This window comes from Equus caballus, chromosome 24, assembly GCF_041296265.1.
Source record: "Equus caballus isolate H_3958 breed thoroughbred chromosome 24, TB-T2T, whole genome shotgun sequence".
Taxonomy (NCBI): domain Eukaryota; kingdom Metazoa; phylum Chordata; class Mammalia; order Perissodactyla; family Equidae; genus Equus; species Equus caballus.
Window position 1 is genome coordinate 46,983,354 of NC_091707.1, and position 20,522 is coordinate 47,003,875.

The window sequence follows — 20,522 nt, forward strand, 5'->3', positions numbered from 1 at the left end:
TCCTGGCGGGATGGGGGCCAGAGGGAGGGAGGGGAGAAGGGGCGCGGGAGCGGGCGGAACCTCAGGAAGAGGGCTGAGAAAGGGCAGTGACCCTGGGCAAGGTCACTAGTGGGCCTGGGCCTGGGATGCAGGCAGTGTGACTGGGAGGCCTGCCTGAGCTTGTCCCACCATCTCAGGTTTCGAGCAGATCCCTCTGGGCCTGGGTTGGCCTGTGTCCCTGAGGAGGCCCCCCTCTGCCCCGCAGCCGCAGCCCCCACCCAGCCCGAGGTGGGCGGAGAGGCCTCCGTCTCAGGCAGGCGCAGCACCTGCCCAGGGGCTCCATAAATGTCTGACTTAATCGGAGCCAGGCAAGGGCTGCTGCGGGCTCAGATGCCAGCTCCCTTGCCCTCTGAGGAGGATGCGAAGTCACCAGTGGGCTTTCCCTGTCTTGGCCCTGTACACTGAGAACTGGGGGCAGGTGTCGGCGCTGTGCATTGTTTCTGTTATTCCATAACTGTGGAGTGATCACCTACTATGTGCTAGGCACTGTTCTAGGTGCTGGGGATACAGCGGGGAACTAAAAAGACAAAATTCCTGCCTTAGTGGAGCTTATATTTTAGTCGGGATAAATAAGCAAAATAAACGAGAAGGTAAAATTGGCTATTTGAAGAAACAGAGCAGGGTAGAGTGAGGAGAATGAAGAGCTGAGGAGGTGGAGGGTGTTGCAGTTTTAAATGGGACGGTCAAGGATGGCCTCACTGAGATGACATTTGACAAAGACTTGAAGGAAGTGAGACAGAGCCATGAGGATATCCCTGGGGAAGAGCATTCGAGGCAGAGGAAACAGCAAGTACAAAGGTCCTGAGATCTTTTTGGTGAGGCGTATTTTGGGCATATTTGGTGAGTTGGAGGAAAAGCAAAGAGACCAGAGCGGCTGGAGTGGAGTAACTGGGAGGAGGGAAATAGGAGAGCTCACAGGTGGGAGTAGGTGTTGTCGTTCATGTAGGGTCTTGTGGGCCATTATAAAGACTTTGGCTTTTATTCTGGTGAAATGGGGCGTCCGTGCAGGGCTTTTAACAAAAGAGTGTCTTGGTCTGACCTACATTTTAGGAATATCAGTGTGGCTGCAGTGCTGAGAATACTGCTAATAGTTCAGGAGAGAGATGGTGGTGGATGGACCAGGGTGATAGCTGCGGGGGTGGGGAGTGTATTGGATGCTGGATACTGCATCTGAGGATGGAGCTGACAGTCTGGAATGCCAGGGAGGAGGAAGCATCAAGTCATAATCAGCATCATCCCTTCTAGGGGTACCTGACTCTAGCTTTCCAAGAGTTCTCACATGCAGGTTCGTCTCTCATCCCCTGGCAGCCTTGAGGCTGTTCTTGGGAAGAACAGATGTTGTGGACCCTGCTGACCAATGAGGAAGCTGAAACTCAGGCTGTAAGAGATGTGAGAAGGGAAGATGAAGAGATGCCTTCTGACGACCAGCATAACCTCAGGCACTCCCAAAGACCTATGGGTGAGGAAGGTTGACCTGATGAGCCCCAGACACTGTGGATAGCCTAAGAAAAGGGGAAATAGAATGTTCAAGTTTCAACAGGGGACCCTTTGGTGCCCTGGTCCCTTGGTTCCACCAAGAGGGAATAGGAAAAGAAAGAGAAAGGATCTCCATAGGAGATATTTCCCCTCTCCCTCAAAGCCTCATATTCTCCTCTCAACTCTAGCATAGACGTCTGTCTCTCCAGATGTTTGCCTGGCATGTTCTCTCCCCTCTGGTCCAGGGGAGAAATTCGTGTGCATTTTTTGAGACCCAAGCCAAAGGTCACCGAGAAGCCTTGCTCAACATCTGACACATCCTTTGTGATCCCACAGCAGTGTTATTTCTCTCTGTGATAGGACTTCTAATAACACACTTTGCCATCATAACAACTGATGATTAGACTGCCTCACTGTCTACACTGTCTCCAGTGTGGCCGCACTGTAATGTAAATTTCTGGTGTCCATCTCTCCGCCCTGCTAGCTGATAAGTTCCAAGATAAGGCCTGTGTCTTCATGAGGGCAGAGTGAAGCCGGAATCCTGCCTCAGCATGTGCTGCCTGGGCAGTGGCTTTCGCCTCTCCATGCCTAGAGACATACCGGTGATGGCATGAGGAGACGGTCCCCAAATTGTCTTCCGGGTGAGTTTACCTGCAGGTGGCACTCAGGGAAATTCAGGAGTAGGAAGTCATTTGTGCTAATAATAGTAATTAAGCCAACATCCTTTTTCCAGGCATTGGTATTACAGGTTTGACAATGATGTGGAAAACCACACCCTGTAGGCCGAATCCAGCCTTGAGGCCTGGTGATACCCGGCAGGAAAGAAGCGAAGTGGAAGATGGCTCAGGAAGTCTGACTCCAGGCTAATTCCTTGAGGAAAGCTGGCTTGCCAGGAGCGGTGGAGGCAAGCTGTTGGCTCAGAGTGAAGGTCAGTGCAAAGGGAGGTGCCTCTGTGGCCTGGAGACCCCCCAGGCCTCTTCCCACAGAAGCCAGGGGGAGTCCACTGGATGACTAGAATAGGAGAAGAGGTGAGCACAGGGGGAGAGGGCTTGAGATCATGGGCTGAGGTGGGGTCGGGGGGGCTCCAGGGGAAGAAGGAGACACAAGTGACAAGAGGGGTCAGGGCCTTTGCCCTCTGCCCCTACGTCACCTCCTCGGAGAGGCCTCCCTCGCCACCCTCCCCAAACCGCTCCCTACTATCCCTATTCCCTTCACTCCCTATGGTCTTATTCCGCCATGGTTTTGTTCTTGTCACCGCCTGATTTATATTCATTAGTTTAGTGTGTATTGTCTGTCTCCCCTCAGTAGAATCTACCTTCCCTGAGGGCCGGGATCTTTGTGTGGTTTTGTTCATGGCTGCATCCCCAGCACTGAGAATGGTGCCTGGAGCATAGTGGGAGCTTGGTCAATACTTGTGGAAGGGATGGATGAGTAAAAGTAAGGTGGTGGGGCTGGGTGGGACAAGTGGACTCCAGGCCTGAACATCCCCACAGACGGGCCCACAGAGAAGCAGGAATCAGCTTGCTGAAGCAGATGGGTCAGGTTTAAGGGGGAGATGGAAATCCAGAAAGAGGAAAGGATAGGGGGCCTCAGTGTCCCAACAGGACAATCACTTCTAACCTTCGACCTTGCCACAGCGGGCAGCAGCAGCCCCGGCATCTGGCTGCGGAGCCTGGGGAGGTGTGAGCCATGAGCAGCTGGCCCTGTGGGCGGGCATTCCAGCAATGTTCATGAGGAGCCTGGAAACCACAGGGGGCTTCCAGGCCCGGGGCTTGAGTAGTGACGGCTGCAGTGTCTTGTGATAGGTTTTAATTCTGAGATATTTGATAAATACAAGAACACGTCATCAAGAGGTGCCTATATAATAAAGTAATAAAATGAACACCAGGGAACCACCTAACTATCCAGAGTTAACCGCTAGCTTAATTTTTGTTTATTATACTCCCTGCTTTTTTTGAAGTAGTTTTATCACCAAACTCACTTTCTTCCATGCCTTGTAATATGAGTGTAATATATAACCTCATACATGATATTGGTTGGTTTTGTACTTCCTAAAGATGGTGTCGTTCTGTAACTTGCTTTTTTCCTCATTATGTTCCTGAATTTGTCCCTGTTGCTTATAGCCCATGGTTCCTTCTTTTTCTCTAGTGTGCAATATTCCATGGCATGACTCTACCACACTTGAATTATCCATCCTCCAGGTTTATCACATTTTCAGGACCCAAGTTTGCTTTTACGAACAAAGCTGCTGTTTATTAAAGCTGTATCAGTGCTGTTCTTTTGAGCAGGGTTTCTGAGGATGATTCAAGATGGCTCTGTGCCCCTCTCTCCACTTGAAGTACCCTGGAGTCCCCTGACTTTCTTCCCAAGGGCCACCTGCTGCTGCCTGGAGCCATGGTTCTCATTATAGGGACAAACCATGGGAACCTTGCTGGGCAACTCTGCTGCCAGCACTGAAACTGGTGTTTCTAATTTACTGCCTGTTGCCATTTGAGAGGGATAGCCAGATGTAGGAGGCTGGCTGGTTCCTCAAGGAGGGCCTCAGCATGGCATGATCCACATGTGGAAACCATGTTCCTAAGGTGGCCTTTGGCTTTGTGAGTCCAGAAACACGTGAGTGCTACAGGCTGCTCCATCTACTCCCACTAATGAAGCCCACTTCAAACCATTGTTCACACTCCATGCCAACTCTCATATATGATGGAAGCTATTCACCCACTATCCCAGGACTGGAGGCCCCATTCCCGGGGTCAGGATGCATGCAAAGCTGAAATGGTTGTTAGGAGGATGGACTTGGAACTGGAGAGGGGCAAGTCTCAAGAAGGTCATCATCCAGGCCCTGGAAAAGCTCTCTAAGCTGTCTTGGTCCCATTCCTGAGCCCACCTCACCAGGGCTGACAATATCCACGTGTCCCAGATCTGTGTCCCCCTGCCCAGGCTGAGGCTGGACCAGCTGTGTGAATTTTCACCTCTCATCTCCATCTGTGCCAACCTTGCATAGGTTTTGGACACCATAACAACGATCGAGTTGGGTTTTGGTCTAAGCTTGTGTGATAGGAATCCCTTATCTTCTGGAGTGTTTGTTTCACACTCAGAGTTCTGGGGATACTTTCCTGTTACCCTGTATACCACCTGTCCTTCCTCCAGAAAGGCAAAGAATGGGCTTATGATAAAATACCCACTTACATGTGTAAATGAACAGCAAAGTAAAGATCAGAAACTATACAGATACAAGGGAGATTGTTGTACCTGCCACAAGAGAGGAGACTGTGCTTAAGAGTGTGACTAGACTGATTTTTGAGCTTCCTAGCAGACCAGGCACAGAAGAAAACACGTGGAGTGGTTTGATTTGAATACCGCAGTTGATTCACACATCTGGAGTTTTATGAGTAGATTAGGTCTGTGCCTAGGATCCAAACCCACGAACCTGGGCCACCGAAGCAGAGCACGGGGAACTTTAACCACTCGGCCATGGAGCCGGGCTCACACATCTGGAGTTTTAAAGGGCAGCCAGGAACTAGGTAAGCACAAGGGATCCAGTTGTTCTTACAGAGTTGTATTAGCAAACAGTTGTGAAGCTTTTATTTCAAACACTTTACTAAATACAAAGAAGCTAATTCTCATTCTGAGTGAAGGAGTCTCCTAGACACAGACTCTGCTTAGGAATTGCGAGTGATCTTCTGCTGCACAAGGCACTACCACGCAAGGTCATCACATTCAATTCAGTTCAGAACTCTTACTGAGCATCTACTATGTGCCAGATGGCATTAGGCCCTGGGGATACAACATCCTATAAAGTGTGACCCCATCCCTCAAGGAACTCACAGTCCAGCTGGGAAATGGGACAGAGAAGTGAACAGCAGCTCTGCAGTTGGACTCAGATGAGCACCAGGGACTGGAGGAGCCCTCAGCCCACCTGGGGGAATCTAGGACGTCCTCTTGGAGGAGGTAACCCCTGAGCCAAGCCTTGAAAATGGATTTCAAGTCTAGTCTGCTCACCAACTCTCCCCACCTCACAGACTGGACCTGAGTTTTCAAACATCCTAGACTCAAGATAGAGTCACAGCATTCAGACACATCAAGCCCCAGATCCCTCCCACCGTCAGATGAGAAAAATCCCACAGCTTGGTCTCCTTTCCTGTAGCAAAGCACCTGTTGGTCAGAGAGGCTGGAGATGAGGGCTCATCTGACCTGCTGGCCAGCCACAGAAGCATGCAAATACTTCTGATTGTTTTCTCACCCCCAGATCAGATGCTTGCAGGACTAAAACCATGCTGACTGCACAGGCCTTTCCCTGGGGACTCGTGGGCATTCCGCTCCTTCTGGCATTTGGGGGTCATCCCTGGACGAGAAGAGCAGGAGGCCTGGGTCAAGCCCTGCCTCTACCCAACAACAAGTGGTTCATGATCAGGTGTCCTCCAATTTCCTTATTTGCAAAATGAGAGCCCTGCTCTAGGCGGTTGCTGGGCTCCCGTCCATGATTCCGTCCTGTCAAAGTGAGAATTAGGCAGTTGCTAAAATGTGAGGAAACCCGGGTTATCCCTAATTGGTATGTGGGTATGTGCGTTCTCCTACAAGCGGAGGTTCCCAGACTGCAACGCGGTGCAGAGCTCTCAGTCAGCAGATGTGGAGGAGAGGGGAGTGTGTGACACTGAACTTGGAGTTAGGCGGCCTGGATCTGCTTTTCATCTCCGTAACTAACCTGCTGTCTTAAGGTCGGGCTTGAGAAATTCATCCACTGAGAAGCAAGACGAAACTCGTTCAAATATATGATTAAAATAAGTGGGAAATAAGTATGATCTGTCAGGTACTTAGGAAAGGAAGGGGGAAGATGAAGGTACCAGCTAAACCCCAGTAACACACCGGTCAAAGGTCAGCGCGAGAAACCAGGACTTTGGCTGGTTGAAAGGAACACTCAAGTCTTTGTCATAACGCAGAATTTTCCTCCCGAGGCATCTGTTTGAAGACAAGCCCGCAGGACTTGCAGACCGGGTTAGAACGCCACCTGCCTTCAGCCCAGGGGGCGGGGCCCGCGCCCCTTGCCGGAGCGCTAATGGAAGGGGCAGGCCCGGCGCGGCAGCGGCAGCAGCCAATGAGAGAGTCTCCCGATGAGGTCATGGAGTTCCTCGGCGCTTCATTGGCGGATCCCCCGCGAGGCTTCGGCGCCGACCGCGGGGCGGGGCGGCGGGTCGCAGCTGGGGGGCCTGGGGAGCCAGGGCTGGAAGGGCGGGTCCCGCAAACTTTCTCCCGGCGTTTATTTACCCTGAGCAGCAGCAGCGCGATGCCTCGGAGCCGGTCTCCTCCTGCAGGGAGAAACTAAAATGCCAGGAAAAAAAGAGCTCTTACCTACCCCAGAGGCTAGGTTTACCTATTCTGGGGGAACCTTCATTTTGCTTAGTAAAAGTGAAGGGTTGGTTTGTTTTGTTTTAATCTAGTCAAACACGCTGATTAATTAACCACTTTATTTAAGGACTCCTAGGAAGCGTCCACTGGTTGGTCCCCTTTTATTTCCCCACGGTGACACTCAAGGTTGGGAACCAAGACATTTCTGATATTCTGAAACATTTTTAAACAGTGATTCTCAAACCCTGGTGATTTAAAACGGTGATTCTCAAACCCACAGAGGAATCCTGAAATGCTGGTTGCACACTCCTGGCTCCTCCCCCTGTCTCCAGTCCTTCTAACTCTGGAACTTGCAGGAAGAAGAAACTGGCAGGGCCGGGGATGTGGACCCCACTTTGGGAACCAAAGCGCTTAAAGCGTCATCAGCATCTCAGGCTGTGCCGCCCTAGACCTACTGAATCAGAGACCTACTGAGGTGGGGTCCAGCCATATGTGTTTTAACAAGATCTCCAGATAGTTCTCATGCACACTCAAGTTTGCGAACCGATTTGAATCAACTGCTTATTGAGACTGCTTCAGAACGTTCTGAAGAGTTACTCTGCAGTCCATTCTCTCCTGCACTCTCAGAATCTTAGGGCTAGAAAGAGGGACCCCTAGTCCAGGCCCTTCCGGAGGTAGATAACTTAGAGGTGCCTGCCCTGTGTTCACCACGGATCTCCTGGGGCTCACCAGGGCTCCCAGCAGCTGCTGTGGTTTTGGTTACAGGTAATTGGACCAGAGATGCACCTGTGACCAATCCTTTCCTGGAAATTAGAAATTAACTGAGACAGCCCTATGAGTGACTAGACCCTAAGGGTGAACTTGGTACCCAAGGGCAGCCCTGTTCTGCCATGTGGCCTGGGGAGCAGAGGAAGCCAGTCTGCAGAAAGAAGAAAAGTGAATCAGAAACACAGGGAAGCCCAGAGATGGGAGGTGGAGAGAGAATCTGTTCCAAGATGCCCTCCAGGCCTTGCACTACCGGCCCTGCCTCTCTCTCAGACTTAACTCAGGACATCGGCTCTGGCTCATTGGACTGCAGGCAGATTCATCTTCAAGCAAGCACAGCATGGTCCCACCTGAGGTTTTACACACGCTGTTCCCTCTGCCTGGCACTCTTGCCCGCTGTCTTTCCCATGCTGCCTCTTTCTTGACAATCAGGAATGTTCTTAAATGTCTCTTTCTCAGAAAGTGATGCTCCAAAGCGGCCCCTCCTCCAGGCACACTCGATCACATTAGCCTGCTCTGCTGCCTTCCCTGCACGTGTCATCTTCAGTGCCCTCACAGGGATTTATTTTCTTACTGGTTTGCCATAAGCTCCTTGAGAGCAGAGATCCTGTAGGTTTGTTCATCACTGGATCTCCAGGCCCTTGAACATGGCCTGGCACATGTAGTGGTATCTCAATAAACGTTAGTTGAAGGAAGGATCACTTCCCCATCCTTCCTGAGGACCAGCATCCTTCCAGGCTTCAGGTTGCAGGAGACTCCCCAGCCTGTGTTCTCTGATAACAAACGTCCTTCCTGGCAGACGCATGTGGATTCCTGATGGACTCCTAAGGGGTTCAGCCTTGTCTACAGATAAGGAAACTGAGACCCAAGTGACTTTCCCGGGGTTATGTGACCAGTTAGTTGGGCAGTGGGGACAAGAGAACTAAGCTTTCAGGCCACTGCTGCATCCCCAGGGGACTCACTCTCCTGACCGTGGGTCGCAGCCCAGGGCTCTCCCCACAGCAAGGTGGTCAAGTCAACCTCAGGCCTGTGTGCTTCCTGTTGCAAGCTTTTAATAAATCAGTTTCTTTTCAAAACACTGCCCAGAATAGTCTGTGGTCTCCCAGCAGAAAGATGCCGACAGCTCTGTCTATTCTAGGAAGTTATTTTATTTTCTGATGAATATAGTGGGAATGGATGCTTTGAATGTCTCAGTTGCTGAAGGAACATGAAAGATATGACACTGCTCCTGCCCCACCCAGATTTCTTTTTCAAGATGTCCTTTTGTTCAGCCTCTGTTTTGCTGTAGTCCTGGGAAGCTGATCCTCTTGCCCAGAGGAAAACACAGTCCTAACTGCTGTGTGTAGAACGCTCTTCTAAGGAGCTCTCCCAAGGAAATGGGACCCTTGCACTTGGCCTGGGAACTCAACAATTGTGTGTTGAATGGCTGACTTGGCCATGACTGCCAGAGTGACTGTTATCAGACTCGGAGATGGCGCTGGTCAGGGAAGGCAGGAAGCACAAAGCGTGGACTGAGATGCCCTTACTCGTGGGAGGCAGAATAGCCATTTGTCATGCTTTGTAGCCACCTGGGATCTTTATCTCCTTTCCTGTATTTGGAGAATCCCCTACCTGATGAGGCAGAACCTTCCTCCCACTGGAGAAGCTGAAAAGGCCAGGCACTGACTGTGCCAGACTCCCTTGTGATTCCAGGGAGGGCGGGTAACCTCAGCTCTGCTGGACAGACACCACTGAGTCCAGGGGCAGCTGCATCCCAATTTGGTCAAGGTTGTCCAGGCAGCTGTGGGTGGAGTCGGTCCAGGGGCACCTGGGTATCCATGCCCAGCAGTGGCGCAGTGGTGTCTCTCCTTGCCAGACCAGCCCTGAGGGGGATTTCCAGCCTCTGTCCCTGGCTGCCCAGCCTCCCAGCCTGGTCCTCGTCCTCCCAGAGACTGTGAACCACTTGAGATTAATTCTGTTTCTGCCTGAATGAGCCAGGTTTGGTTTCTGTGGCTTGTAATGGAGAACAGGACAAAGGGGAGACTTCCTGAAGGAGGGCCAGGCAGTGGCGGGGCGTGAAGAGGGGCACAGCACCCCGGTGGAGGACATGGCATTTGAGCAGGAAGAGACGCCGCAGCACCTTGTCCTTCAGACCGAGTCACAAGCTGTGTGGAGGGAAGTGAGTCACAGAGCGGGTCAGATTGTCCTCCAGCTCCTCGCAGGGGTTACAAAGGGTCACGGGAATCAGGAACAGGCTGGAGGGACTTCCTGCAGGGCTGGCTTTCTTCCCTTCGCTGCTTTTGAGCTTTTCACTCAAGAACATCGGGCTTTCCTCCTGTGATGAGCTCAGCCTCATCAGAGGCAGCTTCTCAGGTTTGACTGGGGGACCTCAGGGTGCTCCCCTACCTTGAACCCACAGGCAAGTCCTTCACCTAAAGTTCTGCTTTAATGAGGGCTGCATTTCTCTTTACAAGGAAAGATAAAGCTTAAAATACCCACCCCCCACCTCCAGCACAGCTCTTACATTTACGCCTCTGATGGGAGCAACAAATGCCAGTGGATGGGCCCCCGCAGCTCCGTGTGCATTAGAAGGGGGTTGTGGGCTTCACCCCATGTGGGGAGGTGCTGATGCACACTGGGGCGCCGGGGATCGGGTCCTTTTTGGGAGCAGGGTTTGAACAAACAAGGAGCAGCTCAGACACTTGGACCTGCAGGAGAAGGAGGAGGAGGGAAAGGCCTCTAGAAGGTGGAGGCAGGGGTCCAGCACCCCACACATGGGCCTCCCTCCTGTTGTCAGAGACTGGGCTGTGGGCCTGTCATCTCATCCCTAACCCTGGTTTAAACCATCAACTGCTGCACAGCCCTGTGTGCAGGTCCGTGTGGACAGGCCCAGGAGGCATCTGCCCACACGGGGGTGGGGGGGCGGTTAAAGAGCACAATCTTTGGGGCTGGGACAGTGGCATAGCAGTTAAGTTCACGCACTCCACTTTGGAAGCCCGGGGTTCGCTGGTTAGGATCCTGAGCGTGGAGCTATGCACCACTTATCAAGGCACACTGTGGCAAGCATCCCACATATAAAATAGAGGGAGATGGGCACAGATGTTAGCTCAGGGCCAATCTTCCTCAGCAAAAAGAGGAGGATTGGCAGCAGATGTTAGCTCAGGGCTCATCTTCCTCAAAAAAAGAAAAAAAATATAGCACAATCTGGAAAGAGCAGAAGCAGGACATGGCACTCCTGTGACACTTACCATCCTGGGTCCTCAAACCAGCATCAGTGACCTGCTGCCTTCTGCAGGTCCTCCACTCTGGGCGTCAACTTCTCACTGAATCTCTGCCTGGTGGGCTGTGGACTCCCAGGTACTCATCAGCTCACCCATCCATTCAGTGGAGTGTCTTTGGAGAGCCCCCAAAGGGAAGAGAAGGAAATCCCTGCTGAACTCCACCTCCATCTTCACCAGGCGCATTTCCATCCCCAAGGGGAAGGAGCAGGTGGCATTTCCAGCTCTCTCCCTTGTCATTTTTTCCTACACTTGACGTTTTTGCTATAACAAATACCCACAATCCCTCCTCTGTTAGAGGCATTTGGGTATTTGCTTCTCTGAACAGACTATGAGTCTCTGAAGGGCCAGGACTGGGTCTTGGTCACTTCAACATCTCCCATGTCATTTGGCCCATGGTTGGCATGCCATACAGTTTTTGACTGAAGGGACATTCACTGGAATTGTCATGCTCCGAGGCCATCTACGGCCCTATAACATCTGTGTAGTGTGTTATAATGTATGATTTTAAAAAGTTTATTGAGATACAAATTACACCACATATAGTCTCAAAGTATACAATTCAATAGTTGTTAATATATTCACAGAGCTTTGCAACCATCACCACAATTCTAGAACATTTTGTCACCCCAAAAAGAAACCCTGGACCTATTAGCCATCACTCCTGGTGCCCCTGCTCCCAAACACCTGGCAACCACTAACAGATTTTCTGTCTCCATGAATTTGTCTATCCTGGCCACTTCGTATAGATAGAATCATACAATATGTGGTCTTCTATAACTGGCTTCTTTGATTTAGCATATTTTCGAGGTTCCTCCATGTGGTAGCATGTACCAGCACTTCATTCAGTTTTACGGTTGAATAATGTTCTGTTGTGCGGATACCACACTTTATTCATCTATTCATCATTGTGGACATTGGGCTGTTTCCACTTTCTGGCTGTTGTGAATGATGCTGCTTTGTACGTTTGTGTGTTGATTTTTGTGTGGACATACATTTTCATTTTGCTTAGGTGTACACCTAGGAGGAAAATTGCTGGGTCATGTGGCAACTCTATGTTTAACCTTTTTAGGAGCTGTCAAATTGTTTTCCAAAACAGCTGCACCATTTCACATTCTCACTGACAATGTATGAGGATTCCAGTTTCTCTACATCTTCGTCAACACTTGTTATTGTCTGCCTTTTTCATAACACTTGTTATTGTTATTGTATGTGAAGCATGTCTCACTGTGGTTTTGATTTGCATTTCCTTGATGACCAATGATGTTGGGCAGCTTTTCGTGTGCTCATTGCCCCTTTATCTGTCTTCTTTGGAGAATTTAGACCCTTTGCCTATTTTTAAATTGAGTTTTCTTCTATTATTGAGTTGAGCAGTTCTTTATATATTCTAGATACAAGTCTCTTACCAGATATATGATTTGTAAATATTCCCCCCATTCTGTGGGTTGTCTTTTCACTTTCTTGATAGTGTCCTTTGAAGCACAAATGTTAATTTTGATGAAATCCAATTTCTCTAATTTTTTCTTTTGTCACCTGTGCTTTGGGTATTGTACTTAAGAAATCATTGCCTAATCCAAGGTCATGAAGACTTACACCTATGTTTTCTTCTAAGAATTTTGTAGTTTTAGCCTTTACAATTAAGCCTAGGATCTATTTTGTATTAATTTTTGTATTTGGTGTGAGGTAGAGACCCAAATTCATTCTTTTGCACGTGGATATTCAGTTGTACCAGCTCAATTATTGAAAAGATTCTTCTTTCCCCCATTGAATGATATTGACACCCTCATGAAAAATCAATTGACCATAAATATGAGTTTATTTCTGAACTCTGAAGTTTATTCCATTGATCTATATGCTTATTCTTATGTCAGTATCACACTGTCATGATTACTGTAGCTTTGTAGTAACTTTCAAAGTTGGAAATGTGAGTTCTTAACTTCATCCTTCTTTTATAAGATTGTTTTGACCATTGAGGGTCTCTTGCCTTTTTATATTAAAATTTGGATCAGTTTGTCCATTTCAGCAAAAATTCATAGCTGGGATTTTGGCAGGGATTGTGTTGAACCTGTAGACCAACTTGGTGAGTACTGACGTCTTAAGAATATTAAGTCTCATCCTATTTGGTTCTCCTTGCTCCTTCTCTCTGCAGAATTGCTATTGTCTGAGAGAGGCCATGGAGCTGCATTTGCTGAGTTCCAGTGGCCGCTGGGGCATTTGGTTCCTGAAATCAGAGAAGAGCTTTGATTTTCTCTCAGAGACCCTTGGGGATCAAGACTTAGCTCCTGGCAGGATCACCTCCTGCATGATCGCCAGAATTCCTGGGCCCTAGTCGGGATGCAGTTTCCCAGGGCTTCTTTCCCACCGCAGGCCTGATCAGCAGATGCTCCTGCTGCCCAGGGAGGTGTGGGAGGGCACCGAGGAGAAACTTCACTGACATCATGATTTTCCGAGACCAGGCCTGAACTAGTTCCTGGTGGTTGAGAATGTCAGGGCTGGAGGGAAGCGCCTGAGAGCAGACAGTCAAGCAGCACAGAGAAGGAAACCAGGACAGGACCTCAAGGAGATGCGTCTGCCGTCTGGAAGTAAGCCTGGGCCAGAGTAGGACTAGAGCCTGGGGCCCCCCAGCTCCCTTCTTCCCTGTGCTGCACCTCATTGCTGCCACGGACAGGCCGTTGGTTCCAAATTTACTGAGTGTCTCCTTTGGCACCGGGGACAAAGCTTGATGCCGGGGGCACGCAGTAGGGAGCTGACAGCTTAATGGGGAAGAGACACATCCATTAGACGTTTATATAGTCAGCTCCCAGAGGCACCCTGGTCTGGCCAGCTGGCCCTCTCTAAGCTGGAGACCCAGGACGCCAGAGCACACAGGGGCGTTTCTGGGTTGGCTGGCCCCTAACTTGTGCCTGGGAGGCAGAAGGGCCATTTTCTCTCAGGCCTTCTCTCCACCTCTCTGAAATGGCAGGAAAGCTCCAGAGCGACCCTCTGACAAGGATGGAGTGCTCAGGTCAGCGAGGTCCAGCTGCAAGGGCAGAAGGGGGCACCGCTAGGCACGTTCTCCTTTATTATCAATATCTGCACAATGTGAGGGATGCTGCTAGACAAAATCAGCTCTGAGTCCCAGCCCTTCATCAAGAGGCTCAGTTCTAAATCGCCATGCTCCTCCTCTGTGGCCTGTTTACTCGGGGTGTCTGTGTACAATGCTGGGAATGACGTCTGTCTGTCTGTCTCTCTGTCTTAGGAAGATTTCTGAAAATACAAAACATGATGTCAGGGGGGAGCAATCTCTGAGGGTCTTTTCTCCAGACTATGGGTAAGTCACTTAACCTTTCTGAGTCTCAGTTTTCTTGCTTATAAGTTTTTCTTGACCCCAAAGTGTCCCAGAGTAGAAGTATCTGGACACCCTATATGAACTGGCAGCACCCCATCCTGGTTGGCGGTCAGTTATGCAGTGGCAGGAACTCAAGCAAGGGAGACCTGGGACCCCCTCACCGGTCACCCAATATGTTTCACTGGGGGTTTCACGTGGATGTGGACGAGCAGGCCTCGAGCTTCTGAGGGGCCATCTGTGCTCCTGACATCACAGGACAGCTCAGGTCCCAGCCTAAAAACCCAAGAAACATCTATTAATCAAAGGGCAGTCGTCAGGAGAGAGGGTTTTGATTCTTTGTTTGAAGTTTTTTGTTTTGTTTTTTTAAAGTATCTTTGGAATGGAAACCACACAGCTGCATGATGATGCAGGAGGTTGCCAGATTTCATTCCATGGTCCTGACCGCAGTCCAGGTTTGATCGTCAGCTATTTAACACACAAGAAGCAGACGATGTTTATGACTTCAGACAGCGGCCTTGATTTCACAGAGAAAATAGGAAAGCTTATTATTTTGCACATGAACCGTGAGAAGCAGACCAGCTTACTCCCACGAAGGCTGGTCACCTGGTGCCCTGATGAAGATTTCTCAGAGGGAATGTGTGGCCCCTCATCCCAGTGGCTACCTAGTCACTTCTCAAGAAAGTACAGTGCTCTGATGACTGGGCGGACGTGCGCGGCCTCTGACTGCGGCCGTGGTGATGTTCTCTCACACTGTAAAGGGGAGGAACGGGCCCCAGCATGGAGACTGATGGAATCAACACGACTCTGCTGTAATTTGCATTCCTTTCTTTCTCAAGGATGGAAATTAATATTTGGCATCTATGAGCCTTTTTTCGAACTTATCTAAGAATAAAACCCTCATTGTTGGATGCCATGTCTTGATAATAAATGGCAACATTATTCCATTATTCTGCAACGCCACAGGGACTCGCCCGGCCCAGGGCGGGTGAAGGTTGGGGGAGGGAAGAGGAGCTTCCTGGGTGAAGAGGCCTCAGCAACACGAAGCCAGGTTGAGGTATTTCATCCTCGCTGCTCACATCAGAGCACAACAGTGTTTTGACCCGTGGGAAAGCACTTTGAAAACATCTGCCTTTCCATTTTTCTTCTCTTTGATTTCACTGAATTCAATTCCATACGTGGTTATTAAGCAGCTACTAAATATCAGGATGGTGCTGAATTCCCTCCCTCTCCATCCCAACCAAGCAAACAAAAGAGGAGGAGGATGTCCCTGTCCTCCTGGAGGTTGGGATCTGCTGGGGAGACAGACGGATGTTTAAAATGGCCAGACAAGAACACAGGCCAGAGCAGATCAGCTGCGGAGTGGCCATTGATGTCGTTTCTGCCTATCTCCAGTCTCTATCTTCTGGTTCCGTCCCATTTGGCTTTCGAGGAATCGCCTCAAACCAGCATCATTCAGGGCCTGTCGGGGGAGATGCCAGCCCTCCTCCAGCCAGGGCTGGGCACGTGGCCGCCAGGCAGCTCGACCCTCCTCCCAGGCCGGTGAGTCTTGCCTGGAGGGACACAAGGATAAAGGAAGAGGAAACACACTCACACATACTCATTCACATCCCTCTTCAGACTGTTCAGCACAGAGGCCCAGATGAGACAGCCCACCTCCTTTTGTTCCCCAGACCCCAAGGGTCAGCCCAGGTTCCTGCCTGTTCCAAGCCAGCTTCTGTGTTCCTTTGGTTCTGTGGTTCTCCTATTTCCTGTCATCCATTCCCTTTGTGCTCAGAGGTAGTTTTTGTTGCTTTCAAACAAAGAACCTGAGTGGGACACCTGGCAAGTTATTTTTATGTCCATCAGAGTTGGAAAAGATTAGAGAACATGACTAGCGCTCAGGGAGACTGACAGAACTGTCCAGAGCCCAGACTCAGACAGAGAAATGCTGGCCCTGCAGCTGTGAACTCTGAAAACAGAAGAAAGACTGCCTGAAATATAGAGAGCATGGAACCCTTCTGTGTTGGTCAGATGAACAGAGATCTTTATTTTATTTTATTTTTGAGGAAGATTAGCTCTGAGCTAACATCTGCTGCCAATCCTCCTCTTTTTGCTGAGGAAGACTGGCTCTGAGCTAACATCCACACTCATCTTCCTCTACTTTATATGTGGGACGCCTGCCACAGCATGGCTTGCCAAGCGGTGCAGTGTCCGCACCCGGGATCTGAACTGGCAAACCCTGGGCCACCAAAGCGGAACGTGCAAACTTAACCACAGCGCCATGGGGCCAGCTCCTGAACAGAGATCTTAATATCGCCTCCCTGCTCTTCACCCCCTGCATGCTCAGTACAGGACATCCCACACAGTGGGAGTCACTGCTCAGAGGAAGCCTGTGGATGGATTCAGTTCCATAGGTCACTCATTGTGCCAGGTCCACGAGCCCCCAAAGGCCTGGCGGCCTGTCTGAACTCCGTACATCTGCTAACCACCCTGGGGATCATCTGGGTTAAAATCTTAATCCTCAGGCAGCCTCCTCTCACCACCCCGTGTGCTCAGAGGGGGCTGTCTCCCCTACCAGTTGTTGAGGGAATGTTTCAAAACTGGTTTGAACAAAATGACTGAGGTGCTGTCTGTTGCTTGTGGCTCTCTGTCTCCTTGTATCTCTGTCCCTCTCCTCCAGGTTATGTAATCAAGAACTGGCTGCTCTTTGCCGGGGGGACTAGGCCTACGTTGCCTTTTACAAATCATTATGAAATATCTCCAACATACGACAAGGCTTCAGGAATACTACTGTGAACACCTGTGTGCTACCACTAAGCTCAAGAAATAACACATTAGGAACACAGTTGGGGCTCCTGTAAATGCCTGCCAAGAGAGCCCCAGACTCTAACCCAGAGCTTTGCAGCTTCTCATAGGTTTGGGATCAATAGCAGTTCAAGACGGGCCGCAGCTACACACAGCTTCTGTCTCCACTCAGGTCTACAAGATTAATAATTATTGTCCAGATGACTATATTTCTCTGCATCCAGAATGAGTCACCAGTGGCAAGATCAACACGGGCAGGCCTGTGTGGGGAGCTGAAATTTTGGCTGTGCCCCCTTCTCATCCTAATAATAACCACACAGTCGAGGTGGGGGGTGTTATGACATATTGCCCAGACCCATGACCTTCCCCTCTGCCCAGACCTCCTACAGAGCCACCACGCCCAACTTCTTCAGGCCGTGCTGGCTCTTCCCCCTCTTGGCTCCCTCTTTAAGCTCTGTAGTATATTACTGGCCTTAGGCCCTCCCTCAATGTTTGTAATCTATGAATAACTACTGTAATTTTTGAGTAGCAGACACGTTATACAGAATTTACAGTATAAAGAATTACCCCAAAGAATGTTCCAGTCTTCTACAGCCTGAGGGCCTGTTACAGAAGGAAACTGACTAAAGGATTACAGTAACCTTATCCTTATTTTGCAGATGGGGAAACTGAGGCCCAGAGAGCCCTGACCCCACAATGGCGAGAACTTGGGCAGTATTGGGGGTAGGGGTATTAAGCTTGCTGAGAAGGTGGGATTTGAGGCAGAGTTCTGCCCAGACCTTCCACCAGGCTGATGCTGACGTTCTGCCAGGCTAATCCCTCCACTGTTTGGTGGTTTTTAGCCACTCGTGGTCATGCTACATTGTTCAATGGAGGGACGCAGGGTGGCCTTAGTCTGTTTCCTGTGAGTTCTCCACGAGTACCAACTGCAGCCTCCAACTAACAATTTGCAAAGTACTGACTGGTATGTTGGTACAATTTGCAAAGTACTGACTGGTGGTTTTGCTCAGCTGTATCATCTGTGACTATGACAGTCTGATAGAATAAACACTAATAATATTTACTAGAAATATCTATGGATGCTTTACATACATTATCATCTTACAAAAGTGAGATTCTTGATCCAATCTGAGCATGTGGCTCAGTGTCACTAGCAGCCAAACATTCCGCAAAGTAAACAGGCAGCTGGGGCAGCAGCAGGCCAGAGCCCCCCATCTGTGGGCTACGTTGGGTGGTCTGAGGTTATCCCCTCCCCTCTGCATGGCAGCTTCATCCCAGCCTTTGGTACCGCCTGGTTTTACACTGGGGATTATTTCTTCTTTGTCTTATAAATAGCCAAACACATGCCTGGGTTAGCTGTTAATCCACGGGGCTGGCTCTGAGATTTCGGAATCACGTCTATGTTGGTTTGAGCTGACAGCACGCAGCGCATAGCTGACAAAGGTTAAAGAAACACAAAATGCAAAGTGCAAGTCGAGTTTTGAGTCTGTGGCAGGATTTGATAACTGATCAAAGAAAGAAATGTGCTAAGATCAGCCCTCCCAGCGCAACGCTGTTCACATTATCCCTGAGCACCTCCTTCTGGCCACCGGCCCTCGTGCAGTGGAAGACTCCATGAGCTCTGGGAATTCTTTGTGGCCAAAGTCAACTTCTTCCATTTGGTCGGGAGGTTTCAGGGCCCACAGAGAGGATCGGAATTGAGAGTAAGGGCTCCTGAAGCAGGAGGGTGGGCTCTAACTTCCAAGAAATAAAAAGGGACAAAATGCCAAAAGAGCTGTGCCACAAAGCCGTGAATGACTGACGAACAGGATTCTGCCTCAGCAAAGAAAAAACCCAATGCTCTTTCTTATGCATCCAGTTTAAAACAAAGCCTTAGAAAAGATGTCCTGCCGCTTCAAACTTCATGCAAAATATAAACAAACAGTGCACCGGACACAGCCCAGGTGCAGGCAATCCAAAGTCAGCCGTAAACCGATGAAGCTTTATTCTTGAGCCAAATAGTGACCTAAGCGTCTAAGTTGAGGACACATTTATTTCACTCCCAAATTTTTGTTTCAGCTGGTTGAGCTCAAGATCAAAATGTCCTAAGAAAAGCTCTCAGGGGTGCTGGTCCCAAGCAGGGCTGCTTCCGGAAGTAGGTGGGAAGGGGGCGAGATTTGCTCATCAAGGCACCGGCATCAGACAGCACTGCTTTCTCCCTGGCTCTTAAGAGGCGTCTCCTTTGTCTTGTGTTCATTTTGGTATGAAGGAAAGCTTGTCTTCGCCAAGGTCAGTAAAAAATACGTCTTCCCCAAATGCTATGGACTAGCAAGGGGGCCTAAAGCCAGTGCTGGGAGAGCGCACAGCGGGGAGACCACGCAGGGGAGTCAGCGACCTCCCCAAGGCCAGATCCATGGGACTGGGCTGGGGCTGCGGGTCTAAGTTTCCTGTTGCTGCTGTAACAGTCACAACAAATGTAACAGCTTAAAACAACACAAATTTATTTTTTATTGGTTCTTTTAAAAAACTGATTTATTGAGATATAATTCACATACCATACAATTCAGCCATTTAGAGCGTACGGTTCAATGGTTTCCATATTCACAGATATGTACAACCATCACCACAGTATTAGAATATTCTCATCACCTCAAAAAGAAACCCCGTAGTCTTTAGCCATCACCCCCTTACACCCCTAAGCCCCCAAACCTAGGTGACCATGAGTCTAGTTTCTGTCTGGAGCTGGGGACAATGGTGTGCTTCCCTCTGAGTGACATCCCTGCCTTAGGAGCTCAGTGCTTGGTGGGGCAGGGGTGGCCAGCAGCCTCAGGTCTTCCAGGCTCGCCTCGCTCAGTGTGGAACTGCTGCCTTAGGAGCCAGGGCAAGGCAGTCGGGGCCCTGGGGTTCTTAATGTACTGCACCCACGGTGGGGCCTCCATGCCACAGGTGGGGGCTGGGCAGAAGAAGGGAGCCCCCAACACCCATCTGCATTTGCTCAGAACTTGACCTCAGCAACAGGTAGTTGGGGTAGGATGAGAAATGCTGACATCCAGCCTCTCCTGGGGAGACCGCCCCCCACTGGGAGCTGGGGAGAGGGAGCCCGGTGTTCTTGGCTGGAGTGGAGTTCCCATCTCGTTGAGCTGGAGGTCAGAAGTCCAAAATCAATCTCACTGGTCTAAATCAAAGTGTCAGCAGGGCGGGCTCTTTTTGGAGGCTCTTAAGAATCCATTTCCTTGCCGTTCCAGAAAACACCTATATCCTTAGGTTTGTGGCCCCTTTCTTCATCCTCAAAGCCAGCAGCATAGCATCTTCTCTACTGTCTGTGCTGTTCTCTTATAAGGATGCTTGCAATTATATAGGCCCACCTGGATAATCCAGAATAATATTTCAATTTAAGATTCTTACCTTAATCCAACCAGCAAGATTGCTTTTGCCACATAAGTTACCATATTCACAGGTTCTAAGATTAGGGCGTGGCCTTTTTTTGTGGTGAGGGGCATTATTCTGTCCACTACAGGGTGAGAGCAGGAGAGAGACAAAGTGGTGGCCTC

General features: G+C 49.8%; 1 long non-coding RNA gene across 1 annotated transcript; it reads left to right on the forward strand.

Annotated features, from left to right (window-relative positions):
• Positions 1 to 32: 32 nt before the first annotated feature.
• On the forward strand, positions 33 to 17,565 carry LOC138920625 (uncharacterized). The gene is made up of 6 exons (XR_011432108.1): positions 33 to 1,498; positions 2,000 to 2,156; positions 2,249 to 2,443; positions 13,030 to 13,462; positions 14,119 to 14,190; positions 14,578 to 17,565. It is a non-coding gene; the product is annotated as an uncharacterized lncRNA (long non-coding RNA).
• Positions 17,566 to 20,522: the final 2,957 nt, after the last annotated feature.